The 27,083-nt window shown below is 41.1% G+C and overlaps 1 long non-coding RNA gene across 1 annotated transcript; it reads left to right on the top strand.

The window, feature by feature from the left end:
* Positions 1-1,528: 1,528 nt before the first annotated feature.
* Positions 1,529-5,269, top strand: LOC125894726 (uncharacterized). The gene is made up of 4 exons (XR_007450100.1): positions 1,529-1,639; positions 1,759-2,337; positions 2,973-3,607; positions 5,110-5,269. It is a non-coding gene; the product is annotated as an uncharacterized LOC125894726 (long non-coding RNA).
* Positions 5,270-27,083: the final 21,814 nt, after the last annotated feature.

Here is a 27,083-nt window from a genome sequence, read left to right on the forward strand (position 1 = left end):
AGCAGAGTCAGCTTATTGTAGCAGTAAGACTGAATATAACAGTGAATGTTCGGAATGAAGTACAGTAACTTATCTACTCTAAGTAAATGAGAATCAAGCTGAGTTTCTGAGTTTTGTTTAGCAATAGCCCAGTACAGTGACGGTCTTTAACTCCAAAGTTAGTGACAGTTTTACACTGGAGCAGTAGATAAGTCTCCACTGACCACAGTTAGGGAACTGAAACAACTCGTTTCACATGCAGAACTCTGTTACACAAGTGTTTTTAAGAATGATTTCACTCAATATCCTAAAACAACAGACAGATGCAATTGAAACAGAATCCATAATAGTATTATTAAAATCTAGCTATTACTAAATAATAATCATTGTTATTTCACCGTATGTGTGAAACAAAGCCTGTTATACTTAGATTATCCTGTTTAAGAAAATATAAACCTGAAAGTGTCTTAACTACTACATGTTGCATAAATATTACCCAGTTAAAATGTATGTTCAATGCAAAGAATTATGAGAGACAACAAAGAATCTTGTACACATGTATTTATTAAGATAACAGCTCTAGCTAAAGTTAATAGTGCTGACTTTACATTGCCAATGGATAGTTTGCCACAAAGAAGCTTGACATTGTTCTTTTAATAAGGTTGTAAGCCTGGCTTATCTTAAGTAAAGCACAGTTGTGAGCTGTTAGAGGTGATTTGTGGCATGTTTGTCTATTCATTCCCTTTTAAAATGTAAAAAAAAAAAAAAAAGTTAAACCACATAAGTAATATAAACTATATAGTTTCTAGTAGGAAACTATAAATAGTTTATGCTTCTGTTACATATATGATCATAAATAAACTGCAACACTTGAAAATTATTTTTCAAACTGATACAGTGCAACAGGTTAAATCTGTTTCTGTGGTCACTCTGACTTTGTCACTTGCACCATTCAAGTTTATCTTCCTCTTGACGTGGTTGAGCAAGCATTTCTATTACAGATGAGAATTGTATGTAATGCAATATATATTCAGCCAAGGCTTTTTTAAGTAAAAGTCCTCTTAATGTTTGATTGTCTTGCCTTTGATTCAAGATGGTGCAATGCAGATGGCAGCCTATTGCAGCGCCTCCTTTTGTTTTTGTTCAAAAGCATTTGCTAAATGACTAAATGTAATGATAATGCTTTCTTTTTTAGGCCTACTGCCCCAAATCACCCTACCTTCAACAAGGATGTCATACTATTACCCAATTCCACATGGGATGAAGTTTGCAAACACAAAACAAAAAGAAGACTTCATGAAAGTGGCTATATTTTAAGCGCCTTTGAAATGAGGAAAATGTGGGACTGCAGGACGGTCATTGCAGAGATAAGAGAAGCATTCAAGGACAGAATTCCTGAGGATGTCAGGTATTATATTGTTGGAATATTAAGACATTGCACATGAAAGTTAATGAGTTGATTGCTGGATTTGAAGTTGAATTGTATTTCTTAATGTGCGTTTTTTTTTTTTCTTTCAGTATTGAACTTTTGATGGCCTGTGGAAACAAACTGGTTTCCCCAAAGTTGCGTGAAGGCCAGGAACTGAATGCCTTTATGATTCACAAGGTATTCAAATCAAAGGCGGTGTACATTAGGCCATCAAGCAATCTTCCATTTCCGGTAAGCTATTTAAAATAATGTGAAGCAGTGTGTTTCTGTCTCAACTGGAGCATACAATTCTCATGGTTTGCCAATAGGCTTAACCTCAACATCTTATCAGCATTTTTGTTGTGTTTTAGTTTGACAGCACAGATTCAGAGGACAGTTGTGTGGAGGCTGACACTACATCAGCTTCTAGTGACCACAGAACTACCACTGCCAGTGGGGACCAGTAACTGTATGACTACAAGGGCCAGGGGAAACCAAATTGCATCAACACAGCAGATTTCTAGTTATCCTTGCACAAGAAGGGCCAGAGCTAACCAGCCCTCTGCAACGCAGCAAGCGACCAGTGATACCATGGCCAGAGCTAACCGGCCCTCTGCAACGCAGCAAGCGACCAGTGATTCCATGGCCAGAGCTAACCGGCCCTCTGCAACGCAGCAAGCGACCAGTGATTCCATGGCCAGAGCTAACCGGCCCTCTGCAACGCAGCAAGCGACCAGTGATTCCATGGCCAGAGCTAACCAGCCCTCTGCAACGCAGCAAGCGACCAGTGTCATTGACTTAGATAGTGTTGCCACAGTGAACCAGACTCCATCAGCTAGCAATGACGACTATGCTGCCTACCTTTCGATCATGGGTTCCATCTCCGACCTTTCTTCTGATGATGACGACGAATTAAACCAGGCTATAATGGCCAGTCTTGAGAGTCATGCGTAAGTGACTGGTTGATATGACATTATTTAATGAGCGTAGTAATTTCTAGGGCTGTACCCCAAGCTTCGAAGCTTTGTTCAGTGCCATGTTATTCGCACGGCAAAATCATTCAGATTTTTTAAAAAAAAAAAAAAAAAATTCCCACGGCAGCAGAGTCCAATAGGAAGAGGGGTGAGGAGAGTGAAGAGAGAAAGGTAGAGTCAGTGCAGGCCATTGTCCCCCTCTTTCTTGTTGCTCTGCACACCTCTCACTCCTATCGGACCCCCCAAGCTGGAGTGAAATTTCAAATAAATTCAAATAATTGTTGCTGAAGCTACAAAGCCCAAAAAATGGCATTCAGTACAGCCCTAATAATTTCAGATGCACAGCAGAAAAAGTCAGAGGAATAACCAGGTTTTCTGCATGATTTGGTAATAAAATGTGATCTGATCTTCAACAAAGTCTCAAGTATAGACAAAGATAGAAACACCAACATTTATATCTACCAGGGCTATATTATGGTTTAGAATGTAGTTAGCAGTAATGGTTAAAAAGATGAATTATGACCTATGCTTATTTGATATAATTGAGGATGATGTCCAAAAAGTATGACCTTATCTCTATTTTTATACTTTTTTCTTTTTGGTTCCAACAGGGAATCTCAACACCAAAACACTAAATCTGCACAGGAGGTGCTCCTCAATCTTGCATCCCAAATTGACAGTAACCAAAGATGCAGATTCAACATTAATAGATCTTCAGTATTGGATGGTGCTGTGCGGGGCTTCAGACGAATGTCCTATAATCCCAGGTACCAGATGTGTATCAAGTTTTCAGATGACTTGGGAATGGATGAAGAGGCTGTGGACCTTGGTGGCCCTTGGAGAGAATTTTTACGGTTGCTCATGGAAGCTCTGGCACTGTCACCAATGTTTGAAGGAAGAGACGGCAAGTTGAACTTGGCTTTGGACAGTTCAGGCATATGCCATATTTTTGGTTCCAGTGTATTGACTTTTTTTACAATATCCCTTTTCCCAGTCCTAGTTTTGTCCTAGGTTTTGTGCCGTCCATTATATCTTGTGTTTTGTCTTCCATCCCATGTTTGCTTCAGCTTTAAGAGAAGATCGATATTTTATCGCTGGCCGGGCCATTGCTGCAAGTCTTGTCCATGGGGGTCCTCCACCAGGATTCATTGCACCAACACTGTATTCTCGTCTAGTTGGTGCCAATTCCTCAAAGCCTGTCTTGGAAGACATTGCTGATACAGAACTCTATGAGAAGGTTAAAAAGGTAAATACATTGTAAATATACACTCAGTTGCCGGTTTATTAGGTTTACCTAGCTAAATCTAATGTAGTCTAATCAACCTAGCCTGCAATAAAACTTACATTCATGAAGGTTTTAATGTTCAGTTTTTGTTCAAACTGTTTTAAAGAGGTGTTGATTCAACTGTGATCATTTTGGAGAAGGTAGTTTGTACTGCTAGTGAACTGTATTATGATATTCTGACAGTTTCTATTAATTTGTCCTCCTCATTCATTTCAATCATGAAACCAGTACAAATTGCTGTTTATTTTAATGATTCATTTCCTGATAAGGTAAACAATTTGAGTTAGAATTACAGATGTTGAGTGTCTGCTTAATAAATGCAGGGGCAGACCACCAGGTGTAAATAATCTAGAATTGTTGCCAATTTAATTGCTGTTCCTGTCTGTCATAATATTAATTTGAGTATTGAAAAAGGTATTTGTCCACTGGCATGGAAGATAGCAAAAGTTATTCCACTTTCAAAAAATCCAGCTGCATCATTTTCTCATACAAATAGCCGCTGCATAGGTTTGTTAACAGCTTTAGGAAATGGAATTATTTTTGAACAAATACAAACTTATTTTAATGTTAATAATTTGAACACAGATTATCAACATGCATACAGGCCTCTACATGCACGCCTCTGAGACAAATGACATATGATTGGCAAAGTGAGCAAGATAATATGAACTTTTACTTGATAGCAGTTCAGCATTGAATGTTGAAGAGCATTCTTTATTGTTAAACTGAACCAGTATGGTTCAGCTTAACAACTTCATTTTTACTGCATTACAGTAGACAGAGTGCTACCGGACTCCACGGAGGTCCGCGCAGACTAAAAACGGATGTCCGCAAGCCCTGTGCACGCAAAGCTCAGATTTTATGACCACGTGGACTCCGCTCCGCGCACCAGTGTCACTCAAAAGACTGCTCGGCATGTATTTTTCACATCGCCATGACAGAAACATGCAAGAATTGGGGGCAATGTAGTGTTTCACAGACATTTTTACAGGAAACTACAACGCGAAGGTGCGCTCAACTATGGAAGCCCAAATGACTGCGGACATTCCTCGCGGAGTCTGTTCCGCCTTTAGTGCGCCCAAGTCTGTGAGCACCTTAAATTAAAACCCTCGGCGCACACTGCAGCACAATCAAACAGATGCGCAACTCAGAGTATCAGAAGTGTCTCTGACACCAGACTCAGAGTGGCTCTGAGTGCGCTCGTGGCTCGTTGATGAGGTTAGTGTTGTGTTTAAGGCCTCCCCCCAAAAAATGGGGAAAAAAAGCTTCAACTTTTTTTTTTTTTTCACAATCAAATCCCGTGCCATCGAATGAAGCTTCGAATTTTTGGGGTCAGCCTTAGTGGTGATGTTTTCTAGTAGCAGCAGCTGGCTGCTGATTAATCACACATACTGTTTGCATTCTTGTTGCCGAACTATGCTTTAGTTTATTGATTCCCTCTTTCTATTGTGTGGTGTTTCTAGGTGTCGGAATGTACATCTTTGGATGACCTAATTGACGCCACTGAACCACTGCAAGATTACCTGGCAAATGCTGGGTGTCTCAGGCCATTGAAATGCATTGACGACAAAGATCTTCTGGTTCAAGATATTCTGATGTTTCAGGTGGTCCACAGGTGGTCTTTTGGAGCTTTCTAATCGCTGTAAATTGTCATGTTTTTTCTTCTTCTTGTTTTTTCTGTTTGTTAGAGCAAGTGGGACCCTCAAAGCTAGGTAAAATCCTAGCCTTTGCAACGGGTGCAAATGTCATCCCTCCAGTTGGCTTCTCTCCTCAACCATCAATTGATTTTCTGCATGATCAGTCCATCAGCACCAGACGCCATTTACCTATGGCAAACACTTGCATCAACTGCCTTAAGTTGCCACTGCTTGACACATATGAGGATTTCAGGGAGAGTATGGACTTTGCATTAGGTAACACACAGGGTTTTGGTAGAGAATAATGTGGGAAATGTATGTCTGTTCCAAGTACCCTGTTAAGGATGTTTCAGATAGGTTTAGTATAGACTGTGAACATAAGAGCTTCTGTTTTGTTTTGTTTTTTGTTTGTTTTCCTTTGAAAGATTAGCCATTTGCAGAAAAATCTTGCATTTAATGCAAACTACTACAGTTTAAAGCAAACAAAAACTTCACCTTTTTCAGTGATAAGCCATGATTTTGTTTTGTTTGGTTTTTTACAACCAGTGTATTCATAGACTGTATAAAATACTGTTTTTTCATTCAGTCATTTTTGATAAACTTTTGCTTTTTTAGGATGTAAAGGGACAGTGGTACAAAAAATCAATTGTTAGTTACATTATTCAGTCTGTTATGAGGCAACTTGTTTACTGCTTTGCCTAAAAGTTCCACATAAATGTAGTAGTATTTACCATTTATCTGTTACAAAACAACCCACAGTGTTCTAGCACTCAAGCCGCTTTGTTACTGTTGACTGAGAAAATTCACGAAGCCTGAAAATAATTGTATGCCATGGTTACCATCATCAGTCAGTGGGTCTACTGTCTCTTGAATTCTGTTAATACGTGTTTGATTTACATTGAAGTTATTTTCCGGAACAACAATATTGTTTTCAGTCTCTAACTGTAGAGGGATGTCTTCATTGATTTCCAGGGTTTCATTTCCTGCAAAGATGTCCTGAATTGCACCAGCTCCAGCACTGTTAAGAACTCCTCTCTGCCACAGTTGGAGAGGTGTTTGTCCTCCCTGTGTAGATAATCCATGGTGGTTCCACTGATTTTGGAATTCTGCAGCTGCCCTTTGAACTCTTGGCAAGTAGATGTAGTGTAGACAAAACAGATGGAGTTCATCTGTAGAGTCCAGTATGCCCTCATTTTCCATGAAGGTGAAGAAGTTACTGAAGTGGAATGAGACAACTCTATTTAGCTCTGCCCACAGCCGTTCAATCCTCTGATTGTGGACACTGCATCCAGTAATGACACTGCATCTGTTTAACCCCCTTCTCTCCAGCATATACCGGGCAACCCCTGTGTTCTCCATGCCATGGTCACAGCGTACTCTTAAGGGAAGGCCAAAACTCTGTACACCAGTACAAAACAGTTCCAGTACACTTGATGCCCTGTTGTTATTGAGGCACTGCAAATATATGATGGTTCGACTGAAGCCATCAACGCATCCATGAAAGACCATTCTCCACCTCACCAGTTTATGGTTTCCATCTATATGCATGTGGGGAGAAAATTTGAGATCAGTTACTACTGTATTTAGCCCTGTGTTAGACCGACAACCTGTCTAGGGTGTAGGGTAGGGTCTAGGGTATTTTGTGGATTTCTGATGTGTAATGCTCCACTCAGATGTCTGTACAGTTCGTTGACTTTTTTGTTTTTTCATTCGTGGTCATGACAGTGCGTTATTCTAAGATACTAAGATAAGATATTATTTATCTGAAATCTTTGTGTTTTAAAATTGTGCCCCTGATGTGTCTTTAAATGTTGTAAACTTAATCCCTTTGCTGTCCATATCTGAGAGTATTTTTTTTTTATAACACTTTGTTCATTTGAATTCCAAATACTCTTTAATTGTTTAAATGAAACAATTGTTTGAAATGGTTTCAATAAAGGTTGACAATTAACCGATCGATTAATTTGAAATTTGGGTCTCCATAGAATGAATTTCAGTAATTTAAGTTACTTCCTGACCTGTCCATAAGCACCGCCTTTGTCAAAACTTATTTTTCACTCTGTTTTGGCTCTCATGATGGCAAGGTCGTGGGAATTTGTTCTATCTATGGTTCCACTCAATAGATATGCTTTATGTAAAATCTTATGGTGTGTTGTAGGCTTTGCAGCCTATTGGCTGTGAGCTTACAACTTTTTTAGTGTGCAATCAAAACACATTGATTTGGCAAACCTAATAAGAAAACAGGCAAATTCACCTAAAACATGATAACTGTGGTTCCAACTATTTCCAGGTCATTACTATTAATGTTAAGGGTTTTTGTGGTGTTGACTTTTTTACTGTACATAAGTACTTTTACTCAAGAACTCTACTTAAGTGTCTCCCTTGGGGGCGCAAAATCTTCAACGCGCAAAATCTTCAACGCAGCCTGTCACCTGCGGTGTCCCCCAAGGATCTGTCCTTGGCCCCCTCCTATTCACTCTATACATGCTCCCCCTCGGCCGTGTCATCAGCAGGCACGGCGTGTCATTCCACTGCTATGCCGATGCGACGCAGCTCTATATCAGGATGGAACCCACCCCCCCTTCAGCCCATTCATCATCTCCATCACCAGTCACTCTGACAACCTGCCTGGAGGAGACCAAGGCGTGGATGAATCATAACTTTCTACAACTCAACAGCTCCAAAACCGAAGCCATGCTGGTCGGTACTCCACATCAAGTACGATCATCCCCCATAACCTCTCTCACCTTTACTGGTCAGGTCATTCCACTCTCCGCAGCAGTCACCAACCTGGGTGTGAGCATGGACGCCCACATGACCTTCGACACCCACATCAATCACCTGTGCAAGAACTCCTTCTACCACCTCAGGAATATTGCCAAGCTCACACCTCTCTCTGCCCGATGCTGAAAAACTGGTACACGCCTTTGTCTCCTCCAGGCTGGACTATTGTAATGCGCTCCTCATTGGGATCCCAAGCAAGAGCATTCACAAGCTCCAGTACATCCAAAACAGCGCTGCTAGGATCCTGATGAAGGTGCAGCGACCATATCACTCCCATCCTGAAATCACTGCACTGGCTCCCGTGGAACGCAGGATCGAATATAAGATCTCCTCCTCACCCACCAGTGCGTGGAGATGCCCCAGCCTACTTAAAGGAACTCCTCTTCCCCAGACTTCATCACGTACCCTGCGCTCCAGCACAGCCAACCTCCTCAGGGTCCCGAGAACAAAGCTGCATAGCATGGGTGATCGAGCCTTTTGCTCAGCTGCTCCCAGTCTGTGGAATGCTCTCCCTGACCATCTGAGAGCACCACAGACTGTGGATTCTTTTAAACGCAACCTTAAGACCTACCTTTTTACAAAGGCCTTTTACTAGCCTTTTATATTTGTCTCTTTGTTCGGTTTGTGTTGTTTTCTTGCTTTCTTGTAGCACTTTGAGATTTTTTCTAATATAAAGTGCAATACAAATAAAATTTATTATTATTATTATTATTATTAAGTACTATTTTGAAGTAGTTGTATGCTACTTTATACTTACACTCCACTACATTTTGGAGACAACTGCACTTTTTACTCAACTACATTATTCTAACAGCTTTAGATACTTTTCAGATTTCTATCTATCTATCTATCTATCTATCTTTTTATTTTATTTCCTTGTTCAGGCACTATTTTTAACACTTCTACAACAGATCATTTGCAGTTGTCTGGAATCTGTCAATATCAATATGTTGTTGATTAGAAGCCGAATCTCTCAAAAATACTTTGGTTGATCTGCTGTTTATTCATGATATGCAGCAAGTCACAAAGTGATATGAACTTTTTGATTAATACAACGGAGAGACAAGTCTGTGATAACAGTTAAATGGGAAATTAGTAAACCATAGGCTACTTTGCAGAATAAGTTTGATCTGTCCTCATAACGTGAAAATATTTGAGTAGCATCATCACAAAGCTGCTTCAGTTCTTCCTCCATTTGTTTCATATCTGTGCAAACGAGTTCATAAGTTATGTAAACAAGTAGCCTGTGTAGGCAAATGTGTGTGCAGACGATTTCCGTTACGTTAATTCAATGCTGTATTTCTCAGCACTGGCATGTCGCTCCAACAAGCAACTCACAGCTATGGAAAGTTTAACTCTTCTAGTTTTTTTCAATGTCCGCCTATCTTTCAGTGAAGGCTATTTCATGAGCAATTGCCCGCATCAGCCTCATAGCTTTAACAATTTGATTTAAGATATTGAGGTAGGCCTAACTCATATTTATACATGTAATGATGAACTCATACATTAATTCACCATTAACTCATCATTAATTAATGGTCCACACCATTAGCATAATTAATTAATGGTTAGGTCACTATGACTTAACCCACTAAATATATCATTATTTAAGGGCGATATTTAATGAATACATTAATTCATATGCGATCAAACTATGTGCCATGGATGGTGAGTTTGTAGATCTGCTTTTTCGGTGGATTCTGTGCCCAGGATGAGTGCTCAGGAATAGTGAGCAGGGTCTGACGGTGGTTGTTCCACAACATGTGGGTCTCCCTAGTCCTCAGACCCCCGTGGGACCCCCGCGCGGGTCATGGTCTTCATCATTATTGTTTACTTACTACTTAATTAGGCTACTGTAGCCTATTTTTTTTTTTTTGTAAAAAAAAAAAAACGTAATTGCAACGTAAAACACACAGACATCTTCAATCATAAATCGATTAATCATTTAACAGTCGAATTTCAGCAGGGAGGCCAAGCTGCAGGAAGCAAGCGAAAGCTATGATGTCACATACGCGACCTCCTCCTGTGTAGTCTTTCTAATTAAAAAGCTTATATCTCAATAGTTTTACCACAAAGTATGACTTTCTTGACCTTAAAATTTATGTTTTAAATTCATTAACAACATAAAGCTGCAAGTATCCTGTTATTATAGGCTAACAAATGATCTGTTGTAGAAGTGTTAAAAATAGTGCCTGAACAAGGAAAGAAAATAAAAAGATAGATAGATAGATAGATAGATAGATAGAAACTGTGTAAATATATATAGGCTACACTTATAGCATATATACATACAGTATATATATATAGCCTATATATATACGTGTCACACGTCCGTAACATGACGCGCTGTTGCTTCAGGAGCTGACACTTTTGGCCCCTGAGATTACGGGAGGTGTCTACGCACGCACGTCTGATTAGCATAGCAAGCTAGTTAGCATAACGATGCTACTGCTCCTGGGTCGATACGAAAATTTTCCCTGCACCATGTTGGAGGAATTTCTAATCACTGTCCAATATTTATTCATATTGCAGGCTAATGAACTGGGGTTGAGCAGACCAGTTGCTATGGCGACACGTAATCAAAGACAATGCGTTCACCTGTGGATCTGACAGAGACTCTGGACTGATCATACACAGCTGGACTTAATTGCAGGGCACGAACTGAGAAAGGAGATCCGAGCGAGCGACAGTTTGGCTCTGGGAAGCTTTGTGTGTGTGGGTGTCTGTCACGCTGTCAGCCGCTCGGTGTTCCAGTGCTGGAACCTCCACTGCATACGGCCGGGTCAGACCAGCGCCACAAGCCTAGACCCCAGTGGAGGGTCTCGTTGATCTGGCCAGTTAAGAGTTTGTTTTAAAATATGACATCTTAAGTGTTTTTGTTATATTTGCAGTCCTGTCAGTTATAACTGAAAGCTGAGTGTGCTCAAAAACCTCGCTCCGTGCAGTGCTTTCTGTCTGTGGAGTGCACATCTTTAAAAAAACAAAGTATAATTTGAATTTTTAAACCTGTTTTGTTGACATTTTTTTGTAATAAATTACTTTTTTTGGACTTCAGACATTTTTCTCAGCGCATTATTGGCAAGTTAAGCCAGCCGCCACCTGTAGAAAGTGGTTCTACACACAATAAAGCCTATAGTTTGAGAAAGTATAACACAGAAGTCCGCTGATTTTAATCTGCCCGTACCCTATTACGCTATTAATTAATAATTAAAATTGAATGACCCAAATCCGTGGATATCACAGGTTGAGGCGGAGCAGGTCGATGTTTCATGATAAATCCGTGGAGCTGTCCATGGTGCTGAATTAACACACCTCATTTTAATCCACTTCAACCTGTGATCAGGAGGGTGAAACTCTCTACTCTGCAATGCATTCAAATAGTTTGATACCTTTTAAAACTCTAATACTCCATGTAAATTATGGGGAAATATTTTCAGTCACAATGCTAACAGTCTACTCAGACTACCATATGCTGGAATCACTCTAAACATTAAATAGACGTACATTTACAGTTTACATTAAAAATATAACAATTTCATGAGACACATTTTTTCCTTGATATAAAGCTGCAAGTATTATAACAGATGATCTGTCACACGCATTTGGGGACACTTCAGTGTCAGTTGCTCACTGTGAGTCTCAGCGCAGTAAAATGGGCTTTTTTCAGATGATCAATTTACTTGGCTTGACTTATATTTTCGATAGGCTATTATTTTTTTGTTATTGTATAATTGTTTTGAGTTAATCAGGCAAGTTTATTCTATTTAAATTTAGAATAATTTTCGTATGACATGCTACCTGTCACACGACGCGTTGTTGCTTCGAGCTGACACTTTTGACCCCTGTGATCACATGACGTGTCAACGCACGCACGTCTAATAACCGCACGTCTAGGCGTGTGCAGGCATTGCACGTGTAACAAGTACACGGTGAATGCACACACATTTCATGTGTAACAAGTACACGGTGAATGCACGCGCAGTGCACGCAAAGCAAGTACACGTGATGGTTGCATATGCAATGTACACGTATCAAGTACGCAGTGAATGCAGTGTGTGTGTGTTCGCTGATATGTTTCACCCCTCATATGCGAGATGCACACGCAAGTGTAGTGTATGTGTGGCGTTTGTAACGCGCTGTGCACATGTCCTGAAAAGACGTGTGAGCGCATCATGTGAGTGGAGCGAACAACGCCTACGCGTCATGTAGCGGCCGTGGGTGTAACACTCGTGTCTCCATAGTAACCCTATGTAAAATGTAGGCGTGTGCTCACGCGGTTTGATTAGATCTGATGTGTCCTAAGTAGGTGCAAGTGACGCGTTGTAGTGTGGTTGGGTGAAACATTTGACCCCTCATACGTGTGTGTGTGTGTGTGTGTGTGTGTGTGTGTGTGTGTGTACAATGTTCTTGAAAGATTTTCAATACGACTATACTCTGTTTTACCTGTGTGTGTGTATGCAGTGAGGCCTGGTGTTGTAGCTTTGATGCACACTTTCCTTCACATAGCTGAGATATGTAAGCAGGCTCCAAAGTGCAGGGGTCTGCTACAAAGTAGTTCCCCTACTCTGTTGTGGATGGCTACAACATTTTATGTTACGTTAAGGCCATAGCTCAACCCAATGCCAGAAAAAATGTTGGCATTGTACATTTCTGCAAACTACAGATATTGTACATTTATATGTTATTACGTGAATATGTCTAAACTTTTTTTCAACAATGTTGTGGTAAAATACGTGGTTTTGGTGGTACAATGCCCACTGGAAAAGCAGTGATGTCATGGTAAAAAACAACCACTTTAGACAGCACTATCGCGACAGGAAACCCAGCAATGTGTCAGTACAAAACAATAGCCTTTTGGCACTATACTAGCAGGAAACCCTATCCTGTCTTGTTAAGAAAAACAACCACATTTGATGGCAGAGTTGAGACTGGAAATGCAGTGAGGTCTCAGTAAAAAACAACCACTTTTGATGGTGATATTCCAGAAGTAAAATTAGTAATGCCTCAGTAAAAAACAACCACTTTTGATGCACTATCCTGCCAGGAAATGCAGTGATGTCTCAGTAAAAAACAACCGCTTTTGATGGCACTATACTGGCAGGAAACGCAGTGATATATGACAAAAAATAACTGCTTTTGATGGCATAATCCCCATTGGAAAGTCAGTGATGTATCAGTGAAAACAACCACTTTTGATGTGACAACACAGCTGGAAATGCAATGTTGTCTAGGTTACAAGCAACAACTTTTGATTGCACTATCCCAGCAGGACATGTCCACACAGGTCTGTAAAACATAACCACTTTTTGTGCCAATATCCCTGCAGGAAAGCAGCAATGTCTTGGTAAAAGAAACAACCACTTTTGATGACACTATCTGAGCAGGAAACACAGCAATGTTTTCATAAAAAACAATCACTTTTTTGTGGCACTACCCTTGCTGGAAGAGTAATGGGTTGCTACAAAAAAGCCACACTTGGTGCCAAAAAAGGCTCTAGAAATACAGCAATGACTTGCGAAATAACAACTGTTTTTGTCTGTTGGTGGTACCAGGTATTGGTACAGGTAGTACCACTAGTGGTTCAGGTAGTGTCACTTGCAGCAATAATGTTTTTTTTTTCTTCTTTTTTTTCTCCCAATAAAATCAAAGTGTGGAAATATTTCCAGCCACTAAAGTTACACATTTCCATCTCCCAAACTAGCTTGCTACTTTGTGACATGCGTGCGCAATGTAGCAATAATGAAAATGAATCCACTGATATTATTGTTGTATTTAAAATTAGATGACCATAACCATAGACTGTAAAAATAATGGACGTGGCTACTGTGACATCACTCACTGGTTTGTGGGCTGCTGTTTTGGAGCCTCAAATTCAGTATTTCGGCCATCACCATTTTGTTTTTGGATCCAGAAGTGACCATAATCGGGCGAGAGGGTGGAACTGTGGAGAAGCGAGGGGTGGATCTGACTGAGAAGCTGAAGACAGTATCTGCTGCTATCAGCCTGCCCTTAATTATGCCTCACTTTTAAGCCTTAATAACACATAAACGGGTGAGTGCAGTTGTCATGGTTGTTGTAATCAGCTATAGAGATCAACATCGTTTGTACCAGGCTGTAAACATGTTTATTTCTGCTGTAAAAATGAACATTTTAACATGGGGGTCTATGACGATTGACTTGCCTCTGAAGCCACTTCTGTGTTGGCATCAATTCTTAGCCCCCGAGGTCACTGCTTGGGGTTAACAAAAGTATTGATGGAAAGAGTTTCAATTTTGGGGTAACTGTACTATTATTACAGAAAGTTTATTAGCAATAGTTACACTACTTGTTACTGGAAAAAGTAATGTTACTACTGTAATGCCTTACTGCCCAACACTGCAGGATAGTCTCCACCTCCAGATGACTAAGTCAGCTCATATACTTGTCTCTTTAGCAATGCTGATATGACATGTATGACAAATGCAATGTTTTCATAGTTTGCAGAAACATAAAATGCTGACATTACATCTGGTGACTGGGCTGTGTAGCTTCCATTGGGGACAATAAATAAGTCATGTCAGAGACTTTAGAGGTTATAAGAACCTTGAGGAGGCAGTCAAAGGCCACCATTGACTGTACAATTACATGTCTATACATGTACCCACATAGAAAGCATTTAAAGGCTGATTCAGATATTTTTTTAGAGCTTGTATCTTTATAAACATCAATAATAAATAAAATACAATAAAACGAAGGGGTTAAGTATTTAATTTATTCCTTATGTGTGAAAAATAGTTTGAAGCACTGTCCAAGATGTAGGATTACAATACATATATATATATATATATATGTATATATATATATATATGTGTGTGTGTGTGTGTGTGTGTATAAAGCATTGTATTGAGAGTAGTGTCAGTTTGCACAGATCATATGTAAATAGTTTATACAAATAAAGAAATTATTGGTAAATATTCAATAATATTGTCCACCTTTTCTTCCTGAAGAGCTAAAAGGATAGATACCAAGCAGGGATTATATGGTGGGAGCTTGATAATGGATCTAAGCGTGGAGTCAGTTGAAGTCTCATAAGATGGTATGAACTTCCGAACATACACATAGTGAGAATGTGTTGCCTTAGCACAATGCACATACCACAGCAGTGAGCAGTGTAGCCAATTCTGACAGAGAGACTGAAGCGTCCATTAGTGACGGCTATTTAGCTTGTGTTTATATGACTATGACATTTAACAGAGATGTTTATTCATGTATTTATTAGACAGAAAGAGCTCAGAGAGCTCGTGGGATGTAGTGAACTCATCGCTGAAACACAGTGGGAGAAACAAACAACACGGGTACTGTGCACTCTAATGTCAGTAGTAATGTATTTTTTATGTTGTAGGACACAGAAATGGGTCTGAGAAAGTCTTACTTTAGAAATCAGTACTACAGTCATTTCACGTATTCAACAAATATTTTCATGTATTATGTGTATAGAAAGAAATTACAGATTTTGCTTAACCCAGACTTTAACGAGCCCATTTCGGCCACACTGTAATTCCTGCTTTGTACAAAAAACAAAAGCCCAAATTATATTTCACTATATTTCAAGACCACACCAATAAGATAAAGATTTCATATGGTTTATTGCATATGATGCAGTATGGGTTGGGCGGAAAGCGTAAAGGGGTGAGGATCAAGGGATTAGAGAGTGGAAGGATAAGGTAGGTGGGATGGAGGGATGATAGGATGTACGATGAAGGGATGAGGGGATGGAGGGTAAGGGATGAAGGACAAAGGATAAGGATTGAGGGAAGAAGGGTATGTCACTAGCTGGGGATACCTGACTTATGACTTTATATGTAATGCAGCGTACTGTGGTACTGTAGAGGTGAGGGTAAGGGTTAGCCTCGGGGAAAGAACAAGGCCCTCACAATTACAGCAAGACGAACTTCTATGTCTGTGTGTAAAAGTTGCCTTGCAGAGGATTTCATCCCTTGACTGCAGGCATCATGGTATATACTGATGCACAGCTGGCTGCGCTCTGATAATTAGAATTGTGAGAGCTACTGTAATGTGATGTGACTGAAACAGACATTAAGGTCATACTATAGGAAAAAAGCTAATGAATGAAAAAAACTCCATATAGTCATGAAGGTCATTTCTGGGGCAACAGCCACAGCTATGACTGATTCTGATAGGCTGCAGTGTGTCTGTGTACTTCCCTTTAAAGTATAGTGTGACCAAGCACCTCTGACTCTGCTGGTTAATCATTGTCACATGCCTCACTGCTGGAGCATCTGCCACTGGCATTATTTAACTAGCCAACACTCAAACTCAAGTCATTTTTCTGAGTTATTGTTTTTACATATGCCACTGCTCCTCAAATATGCGGAAGGGGAATTTCTATTAGGGAAATATAATCAGATAGAGTTAGACATAGGGTCACCTCTTCAAAATGGAACAGTCTTTCATGTAAATTAGGGCAAGTTATTCAAATCAGTACCTCTTAACCATTTAAAAACAGACTTCCCTCAGACAGCTGCAGGAGAGCACTGTTTGCATGATCCTGTTTAACTCTAAAATGCATGATCCTGTTTAACTCTAAAATAACAAGTATGATAGATAGAGCATTCATTCTTTTTGCATCAGAAGGCTAAGGTTTATCAGTTACCTGTCATCACGTGCAATGCACATGCATTTCACTGCAATCACGTCGTTATCTCCGTGTGATAACTTCAGGAGATCATTGTTTGCATAATCAGCATGATTATGTTTGCATAATCATGTGTATATATATATATATATATATATATATATATATATATATGGCTCTGGTAATTAGAATTGTGAGAGCTACTGTAATGTGATGTGACTGAAACAGACATTAAGGTCATACTATAGGAAAAAAGCTAATGAATGAAAAAAAAAAAAAAAAATATATATATATATATATATATATATATATATATATATCATAAAACTTCAATTAATAGCCCCGGCTATTACTTGCTTAAATCACTTCAATCAATAGGCTTATATTCGGGACAGACGTCTACATGGAACAGGCCTTTAATTCCTTTTACACAAACCCATTGCTCAGCAAAGATTGGGAAATACAATCAAATGGTTTATTTAAACCAGAATAAATATTACTTGTATAAAAATTAAGCTTTCGATAAAATACCAATTATGAATCACTCATTTGATCTAGCTCTGACAGACCGGCATCAGAGAGAGACAGTTACAGCACTCGAAAATTACAGCACTCGACATACCAACACAACCCCTCTTTATCCTGTTAAAACAATACTCACAACTTGGATAAATTGTTATGAATAACCTTTTGATAATTTTGATCTGAGGACCCTTATGGGCTATAGGAATATAAATAACTTAAAGTGTAATCAAGGAATGGACACATAATTTGAGGGAGACAACAATCTGCTTTTATACATCCAAAGAATCTTTAAAAGAAAAAAAAAACACACCAAGTGTCTAATTGAAACAGACATTTCTTTGTCAAAATGTGTAGCCACACTGGGCTAGTAAAAGGGACTGGGCATTTAATTGGGATTTTTTTGGGACATTTTTACAGTATATTAATCCAGAATAAAAAAAAAAACATAACAGCTTTCTGTTGCAAAGACAATAGATACTCCAGCAGACTTACTTCTTCCCCATCATCAAGTCATTACCTTATGTAACCTCACCTTATGGTGGTGCAAATGTAGCATATGCCAGACATACACCGGGATTTCCCTTTAATGGTCGTAGGAGATTGTTGTTTGCATAATCCTGTAAATCATTCTAAAATATAAACCATAATAGCTACAACATTAATTCTTTTTGTAGCAGAACGTTAAGGGTTCTGTTTCCCTGTCATCTCATTGTACACTCGTACTGACATCATTGCTCTATAGTCGGTGAGGTGCAAACCGCATGTATCCACATGGTTTTATACCTCACCTAACATAGCTCAAATGAGTAATTTGCACCACACATACGGCTACATAGTATCAAAAAATCTTTTGGGCCCCAAATTTTGTTCATCAGAGTCCCAGCCTCATGACATCTACATGCCAATATTAAGTTAGTTAGATAGTGCCACCTACTGGCAAAAGGAAATTATATTTTTAATACTTTGACATACGCCTCCCAAAATGGTGAATAGAAGGATTTCAAATTTGGTCAGCATAGTCGCAAGACCTTGATTATGCTTACTTGTGATGATTGTGAGTTAACATCAAATGATGTTACCATGGCAATGCCTTACTTGCTGTGAAACTGGAAGATGTTGTAACTTCTGGGTACCTTGTCCAATCTGCCCCAAATTTCACTTGTTTTATAAGGCTCCGGGCCTGAAGGTATCGACATGCATCAGAATCAGATACTTTATTGATCCCCGAGGGGGAAATTATTTATGTTACAGGTGCTCCTTGCAAGAGAGGAAAGATAGGTGTAAATATAAGAAATTTAAACAATAGTATTTACAAATATATAGTTAAATAAACAGGAATTATTAACAAACATAAAGGTATATATATATATATATATATATATATATATATATATACAGTACAGGCCAAAAGTTTGGACACACCTTCTCATTCAATGTGTTTTCTTTATTTTCATGACTATTTACATTGTAGATTCTCACTGAAGGCATCAAAACTATGAATGAACACATGTGGAGTTATGTACTTAACAAAAAAAGGTGAAATAACTGAAAACATGTTTTATATTCTAGTTTCTTCAAAATAGCCACCCTTTGCTCTGATTACTGCTTTGCACACTCTTGGCATTCTCTCCATGAGCTTCAAGAGGTAGTCACCTGAAATGGTTTCCACTTCACAGGTGTGCCTTATCAGGTTAATTAGTGGAATTTCTTGCTTTATCAATGGGGTTGGGACCATCAGCTGTGTTGTGCAGAAGTCAGGTTAATACACAGCCGACAGCCCTATTGGATAACTGTTAAAATTCATATTATGGCAAGAACCAATCAGCTAACTAAAGAAAACGAGTGGCCATCATTACTTTAAGAAATGAAGGTCAGTCAGTCCGGAAAATTGCAAAAACTTTAAATGTGTTCCCAAGTGGAGTCAAAAACCATCAAGCGCTACAACGAAACTGGCACACATGAGGACCGACCCAGGAAAGGAAGACCAAGAGTCACCTCTGCTTCTGAGGATAAGTTCATCCGAGTCACCAGCATCAGAAATCGCAAGTTAACAGCAGCTCAGATCAGAGACCAGATGAATGCCACACAGAGTTCTAGCAGCAGACCCATCTCGAGAACAACTGTTAAGAGGAGACTGTGCGAATCAGGCCTTCATGGTCAAATAGCTGCTAGGAAACCACTGCTAAGGAGAGGCAACAAGCAGAAGAGATTTGTTTGGGCCAAGAAACACAAGGAATGGACATTAGACCAGTGGAAATCTGTGCTTTGGTCTGATGAGTCCAAATTTGAGATCTTTGGTTCCAACCGCCGTGTCTTTGTGAGACGCAGAAAAGGTGAACGGATGGAGTCCACATGCCTGGTTCCCACTGTGAAGCATGGAGGAGGAGGTGTGATGGTGTGGGGGTGTTTTGCTGGTGACACTGTTGGGGATTTATTCAAAATTGAAGGCACACTGAACCAGCATGGCTACCACAGCATCCTGCAGCGACATGCCATCCCATCCGGTTTGCGTTTAGTTGAACGATCATTTATTTTTCAACAGGACAATGACCCCAAACACACCTCCAGGCTGTGTAAGGGCTATTTGACCAAGAAGGAGAGTGATGGAGTGTCACCGGACCTGAACCCAATCGAGATGGTTTTGGGGTGAGCTGGACCGCAGAGTGAAGGCAAAGGGGCCAACAAGTGCTAAACACCTCTGGGAACTCCTTCAAGACTGTTGGAAAACCATTTCAGGTGACTACCTCTTGAAGCTCATGGAGAGAATGCCAAGAGTGTGCAAAGCAGTAATCAGAGCAAAGGGTGGCTATTTTGAAGAAACTAGAATATAAAACATGTTTTCAGTTATTTCACCTTTTTTGTTAAGTACATAACTCCACATGTGTTCATTCATAGTTTTGATGCCTTCAGTGAGAATCTACAATGTAAATAGTCATGAAAATAAAGAAAACGCATTGAATGAGAAGGTGTGTCCAAACTTTTGGCCTGTACTGTATGTATATATATATATATATATATATATATATATATATATATATATATTGTAAACTGAACAAGATTATTTAAACAAACAGAATATATACAGTCAGGGTGACTGGGGTTATTGCACAAGTTAAATTAGATTATTGCAGTGTGTGAAAAAGTCTCAGGGCCACTCAGAGGAGGAGTTGTACAGTTTGATGGCCACAGGCAGGAATGATTTCCTGTGGCGCTCAGTGGTACAACTTGGTGGTATGAGTCTCCCTCTGAAAGTACTCTTGTGCCTGACCAGCACATGGTGGAGTGGGTGTGAGACATTGTCCAAGATAGTTCGTAGCTTAGACAGCATCCTCCTCTCTGACACCACCATCAGAGAGTCACAACATCACTGGCCTTGCGGATCAGTTTGTTGAGTCTGTTGGCGTCCGCCACCCTCAGCTTGCTGCCCCAGCACACAACAGCATAGAGGATAGCACTGGCCACCACAGACTCATAGAAAATCCTGAGCATAGTCCGGCAGATGTTGAAGGACCTCAGTCACCTCAGAAAATAGAGATGGCTCTGGCCCTTCCTGTAGAGAGCGTTAGTGTACTTAACCCAGTCCAGTTTATTGTCAATGTGTACCCCCAGGTACTTATAGTCCTCCACAATGTCCACACTGACACCCTGGATGGAAAAAGGGGTCACCGGTGTCTTGGTCCTCCTCAGATCCACAGCCAGTTCCTTTGTCTTTGCCACATTGAGCTGCAGATGGTTCTGCTCACACCATGTGACAAAGTTATCCACAACAGCCCTGTACTCATCCTCATCACCCTTGGTGACACATCCAACTATAGCAGAGTCATCAGAAAACTTCTGAAGATGGCAGGTCTCAGTGCGATAGCTGAAGTCCGTGGTGTAGAGGGTGAAGAGGAAGGGAGAGAGGACAGTTTTTCCCGGTTAAAGGGGTTTTTTTTGGGGGAGTTTTTCCTTATCCGCTGCGAGGGTCATAAGGACAGAGGGATGTCGTATGCTGTAAAGCCCTGTGAGGCAAATTGTGATTTGTGATATTGGGCTTTATAAATAAAATTGATTGAAATTGAAATTGAGTCCCTATGGTCCAGCAGTGTCAAATCTGTTAAAAAACAGATTCAATTCATTGGCCCTGTCCATGCTGCCTTCAACTCCTCTGTGGTTGTTGGTCCTGAAGCCAGTGATGGTCCTCATTCCACTCCAGACCTCTCTCATGTTGTTCTGCTGGAGTTTCCTCTCAGCTTCCTCCTGTACTTCTCCTTAGCCTCCCTTATCATCATCTTCAGCACACCCCGTATTGTTCTCACCTCCTCACTGTTGCTAGCTCTGAAGGCCCTCTTCTTTGAGTTGAGGATGGCTTTGATGTCCTTTGTTACCCACGGTTTGTTATTTAGGTAACAATGGACAGTCCTGGCTGGGACAGTGGAGTCCACACAGAAACTGATGTAGTCCGTGATGCATTCTGTGAGCCCGTCGATGTCCTCCCCATGTGGCTCACAGAGTGCCTGCCAGTCTGTCACCCCAAAACAGCCCTGCAGTGTCTCATAAGCCTCCTCCGACCATCTCCTCACTGTCCTCATGGTTACAGGCTGGCTCTTGACTAGTGGTACATAGCAGGGGTTGAGGTGCACCAGGTTGTGGTCTGACCTACCCAGAGGGGGGAGGGGGGAGCAGCTGTATGCATCTTTGGCATTTGCATACAGCAAGTCCAGTGTTCTCTCTTCTCTGGTAGGACAGCTCATATACTGTGTAAATGTGGGTAATGTTGTTGCCATGGTGACATGGTTGAAGTCACCCGAGATAGCTATGAAGGCACTCGGGTATTTAGTCTGCAGGCGGGCGATGGTGGAGTGAATGACATCACATGCCGATGGCAGAGGGGGGATGTAAACAGTTACAATAGTGGCATGTGAAAACTCCCTGGGCAAATAATACGGCCTGAGTCCAACAGCAAACAGTTCAATGTCCGGGCAACAGATACGTTCCTTAATGGAAATATGGTCAGGACTGTACCAGCGGTTATTTACTAGAACAGCAAGCCCTCCTTTGCGCTTACCGCTCGATGCAGTCCCTGTCGGCCCAAACAGTCTGAAAGCCGCTGATGGAGACGTTGTCGGGGATGTCCTGGTGAAGCCATGTCTCAGTGAAGCACATCAGACTACATTCCCGGTACTCCTTCTGACTTTTGGCGACCGCTGTCAGCTTGTCCATTTTATTTGCTAGCGACCTCACGTTGCCCATGATGAGAGAGGGGAGACACGGCTTATATCTTCTCTTCTCCATAAGCCTCCATTGTCTCAACCCTGCTTTTTTCTGCCGCTGTTTACTTCCTCCCCTGCGTCCTCTGTGTGTTTTCCTCCACAGTTCAGCTGGTATCTCCGATGTTCCGGCCACCAAGCCTCAGCGCGATCAGCTGATCTCTGAAGAAAACAATGCGGCCATGAAGTTGTTGCGCAATGGTGCCGGGTCCGAATGCAATAAGTAATTCCAGAGTGAGGAAAACGAGCACAACTCTGTCAATCAGCATGTTGTGAGAGGGCGCAGTTTCAAAATGACAATCACAAAAAAGCAAGCACAAATACCAAACTTAATAAAGCAAAAAAGTAAGAAAATTGAGAAAACAAGCAGGAGCGACTGCAACAGGCTGCACTTCAATTTTATTTACAAAGCCCAGTATCACAAATCACAATTTACAGAATACGACATTCTTCTGTCCTTTGGACCCTCACAATGGATAAGGAAAAACTCCCCCCCAAAAAAGACTTTAACAGGGGAAAAAAATGGTAGAAACCTCATGAAGAGCAACTGAGGAGGGATCCCTCTTCCAGGACAGACAGATGTGCAACAGATGTCGTACAGAACAGATCAACATAATAAATTTGCAGTAATCAATATGACAAAATGATACATAAAGAGAGACAGAGCCAGAAGGAGATACAGGGCAGACAGTAATGATAATAGCTTACAACAACATCAATTTAAGTAAATTGTGGTACAATATGTTGTAAGTATATATTAATATATGACATTATATGTAATGAGACAATTATGATCATATGTGTATAATAATAATGTTGTATGTATCGTCCCTGTTAAATAAACATTAAAATAAATAAATAAATAAATAACAGCAGAAGTATGACTAATAATAACAGCAGCAGTAGGGGGCATCAGGCAGGACCACAGCAGCAGCACAACCACCACACACCATCCAGGCATAGCTGCGATATGAGTTAATCTGAGAGACACTGGAGCACAAATGGTCTAGTGAAGAAGCCGACTTAGTGACATGCAGTAATAGGACATGAATGATAGCAAGTGAAGAAGAACCAGCTTTTCAGAAACTGAAGGGAGAGAGGAAGAGAAGGGGCTCAGTGTATTGTAGGAGGTCCCCCAGCAGACGAGGACTATGTCAGTGTAACTAGGGGCTGGTCCAAAACAAGTCTGAGCCAGCCCTAACTATAAGCTTTATCAAAAAGGAAAGTCTTAAGTGTCTGCCTCCCGGACCACAACAGGAAGATGATTCCACAGAAGAGGAGCCTGATAGCTGAAGGCTCTGGCTCCGGTTCTACTTTTGGAGACTTTAGGAACCATGAGTAACCCTGCATTTTCAAAGCGCAGTGTTCTGGTGGGATAATATGGCACTCTGAGCTCTCTAAGATATGATGGAGCCTGACCATTTACAGCTTTGTGAGTTAAAAGAAGTATTTTAAATTCAATTCTGGATTTTACAGGGGGCCAGTGCAGAGACGCTAAACAGGACAAATATGATGTCGTTTCTTAGATCCTGTTAGTACGCGTGCCACACGTTCAGGATCAGCTGGAGAGTTTTTAAAAACTTATTAGAGCTACCTGATAATAGGAAATTACAATAATCCAGCCTAGAGGTAACAAAAGCGTGGACCAATTTTTCTACATCTTTTTGGGACAAGATAGGCCTAATTTTTGCAATTTTACACAGATGAAAGAAGCCCTCCTCTGAGAACCATCACCTTATTGTGGTGGAGGAGTTTGAGTGCCCTAATGACCCTAGGAGCTATGCTGTCAGGGCATTTGCCCCTGGTAGGGTTTCCCATGGCAGATTGGTTCTGGGAGAAGGGTCAGATGAAGAATGATTCAAAAGACCCTTCATGATGGACAACAGCAAGAGTTACTGGGGCCCCACCCTGGAGCCAGGCCTGGGGTTGGGGCCCGTGGGCAAGCGCCTGGTGACCAGGCCTTCACCCATGGGGTCCGGCCGGCCAAGCCCTAACCGGCTACATGGGCTTGTCCCCTTGCAGGCCCATCACCCGCAGAGGGATCCAGAAGGGATCGGTGCTCTGTGGATTGGGCAGCGGACCAAGGCGGGGGCCTTGGCGGTCCAATCCTCGGCTATGGAACTTGGCCCTTGGGACATGGAATGTCACCTCTCTGGTGGAGAAGGAGCTGCAGCTTGTGGAAGAGGTCGAGCGCTCTGGAACCCAAGTCCTTGAGAGGGGTTGGACTCTCTTCTTTGCTGGAATTGCTCCAGGTGAGAGGTGGAGGGCCGCGGTGGGCTTTCTGATAGCCTCCAGACTCTGCCTGTACGTTGGGGTTCACCCCAGTAGACGAAAGGGTTGCTTCCCTGCGCCTTCGGGTTGGGGAACGGGTCCTGACTGTTGTCTGCGCTTATGTGCCGAACAGCAATTCAGAGTACCCGCCCTTTTTGGAGTCCCTGGGACAGGTGCTGGACATTGCCCCGACCGGGAACTCCATTGTGGTGTTCAGTTATTGGACTTCTGTGTGGGTCGTCTGGCCATAACTAACACCATGTTCAAACATAAGGATGTCCATCGGTGCATGTGGCACCAGGACAGTTTAGGTCGCAGGTCAATGATTGACTTTGTAGTCGTATCATTTGACCTGTGGCCATATGTTCTGGACACTGGGTGAAGAGAGGAGCAGAGCTGTCAACTGATCACCATCTGGTGGTGAGTTGGATCAGATGGCAGGGGAGGACGCCGTGCAGACCTGGCAGGCCCAAACGAACAGTGAGGGTCTGCTGGGAACGCCTGGCGGAAGAACCTGTCCAGATGATCTTCAACTCCCACCTCCGGGAGAGCTTCAACCGCGTCCTGAGGCCTGAGGGGGACATTGAGTCCGAATGGGCCTGCTGCTGGGAACGCCTGGTGGAAGAACCTGTCCAGGTGATCTTCAACTCCCACCTCCGGGAAAGCTTCGACCACGTCCAGAGGGCAGAGGGGGACATTGAGTCCGAATGGGCCTTGTTCTGCTCTGCCATTGTCGAGGTGGTGGTCGTGAGCTGTGGCCGCAAGGCCAAGTTATCCAAGAGCTAAGGTTAGCTAAATCTGCTTTTATGTCAATATATTGAATGAGGCAAAAGGCAACAATAAAATGATCTGGAAAAACATAGATGATCTCACAAGGAGGAATCCAAAATCTTTAGGTGATCTCACACTAAAAGTATCTGGAGAGTTAATTGAAGATAATTGTGCTGTTGCTTCTGCCTTTAATATTTTTTTTCTTGAGTCTGTATGTGAACTTGGGAAAGAATTTTCACCAAGGGAACTGGATATTGTTTCATTGGACACAACAGATCAGGTTTTTGGACTGATAGAAACAAATGTGTCACAAGTACAAAAAATCATCAGCTCCTTAAAAACATCCAAAAGTAGAGATGCTTTTCATCTTGACACCAAGTTTGTTAAGTCACACAAAGATATCTTAGCTTGTCCTATTACTCATTTAATTAATTTGTCTTTTAAATTGAGCCTTTTTCCTGAGGATTGGAAATGTGCCATTGTCACGCCTGTTTTTAAATCTGGAGACCGCTTTGATGCCAGTAACTACAGACCTATAAGCATACTGCCAGTACTCTCAAAAGTTGCTGAGAAGGTCGTCATTGAACAACTGACTACATTTCTTAACACTAGCAAGTTTGGTCTACATCGTATGCAATTTGGTTTTAGAGCCAATCATTCCACTGAGACTGCTACCTTGTATTTAATAGAGCAAATTAAATCAAGGCTCGACAAAGGAGGAGTAGTCAGTGCTGTATTCTTAGATCTGCGTAAAGCATTTGATACAGTCAATCACAGTGTTTTAATATCAAAACTTACTAAATTTAATTTCTCTCCTAGAGTGCTGGCCTGGATGTCCTCATATCTATCAAACAGGAGGCAATGTGTTAGAGTGTGTGATGCACAGTCCAACTACATGAAGTGCACTATGGGCATTCCACAAGGATCAGTTTTAGGTCCTCTGTTATTTAGTCTTTATATTAATGATCTCGCTGAAGAGTGTGCTGATGTAGACCTACAGATGTACGCAGATGACACTGTTGTATATGTACATGCTAAAACAGCTGACTTAGCAGCTGTCCAGTTAACAACTGCGCTGGAAAGGATCACTCTTTGGCTTGATCAATCATGTCTGAGTTTAAATGTAGATAAGACAAAATGTGTGTTTTTTTCTAAAACCATGGTACAACCTCCTAATGTTGGTATTCTAATTAAAGGCAAACAAATTGACATAGTTACTGATTTTAAATATCTTGGCGTGATTCTGGATTCAAATTTGAACTTTAAGAAACATGTTAAAAAAATGGTTAAATCCATAAAATACAACCTAGTAAATTTCAGACATATCAGAAACTGTCTTTCTTTGGATGGAGCCAAGACATTTATGCATGCCATGATTCTGTCTCGTATGTCTTACTGTATCACCTGCTGGGGCAGGCTGGTGATTCCACTCTAAGACCTCTCGAGTCCTTATACAAACAAACTTTAAAAACTCTAGACAAAAGCCAATGCGTCACCATCACTGCAGGATACTGGAGAAATATAACTTATTGAGCTTTGAGAATTTTAGGTTATTTTCTAATTTG

The sequence above is a fragment of the Epinephelus fuscoguttatus genome, linkage group LG9 (assembly GCF_011397635.1).
Source record: "Epinephelus fuscoguttatus linkage group LG9, E.fuscoguttatus.final_Chr_v1".
In the NCBI taxonomy this organism is placed as follows: Eukaryota; Metazoa; Chordata; class Actinopteri; order Perciformes; family Serranidae; genus Epinephelus; species Epinephelus fuscoguttatus.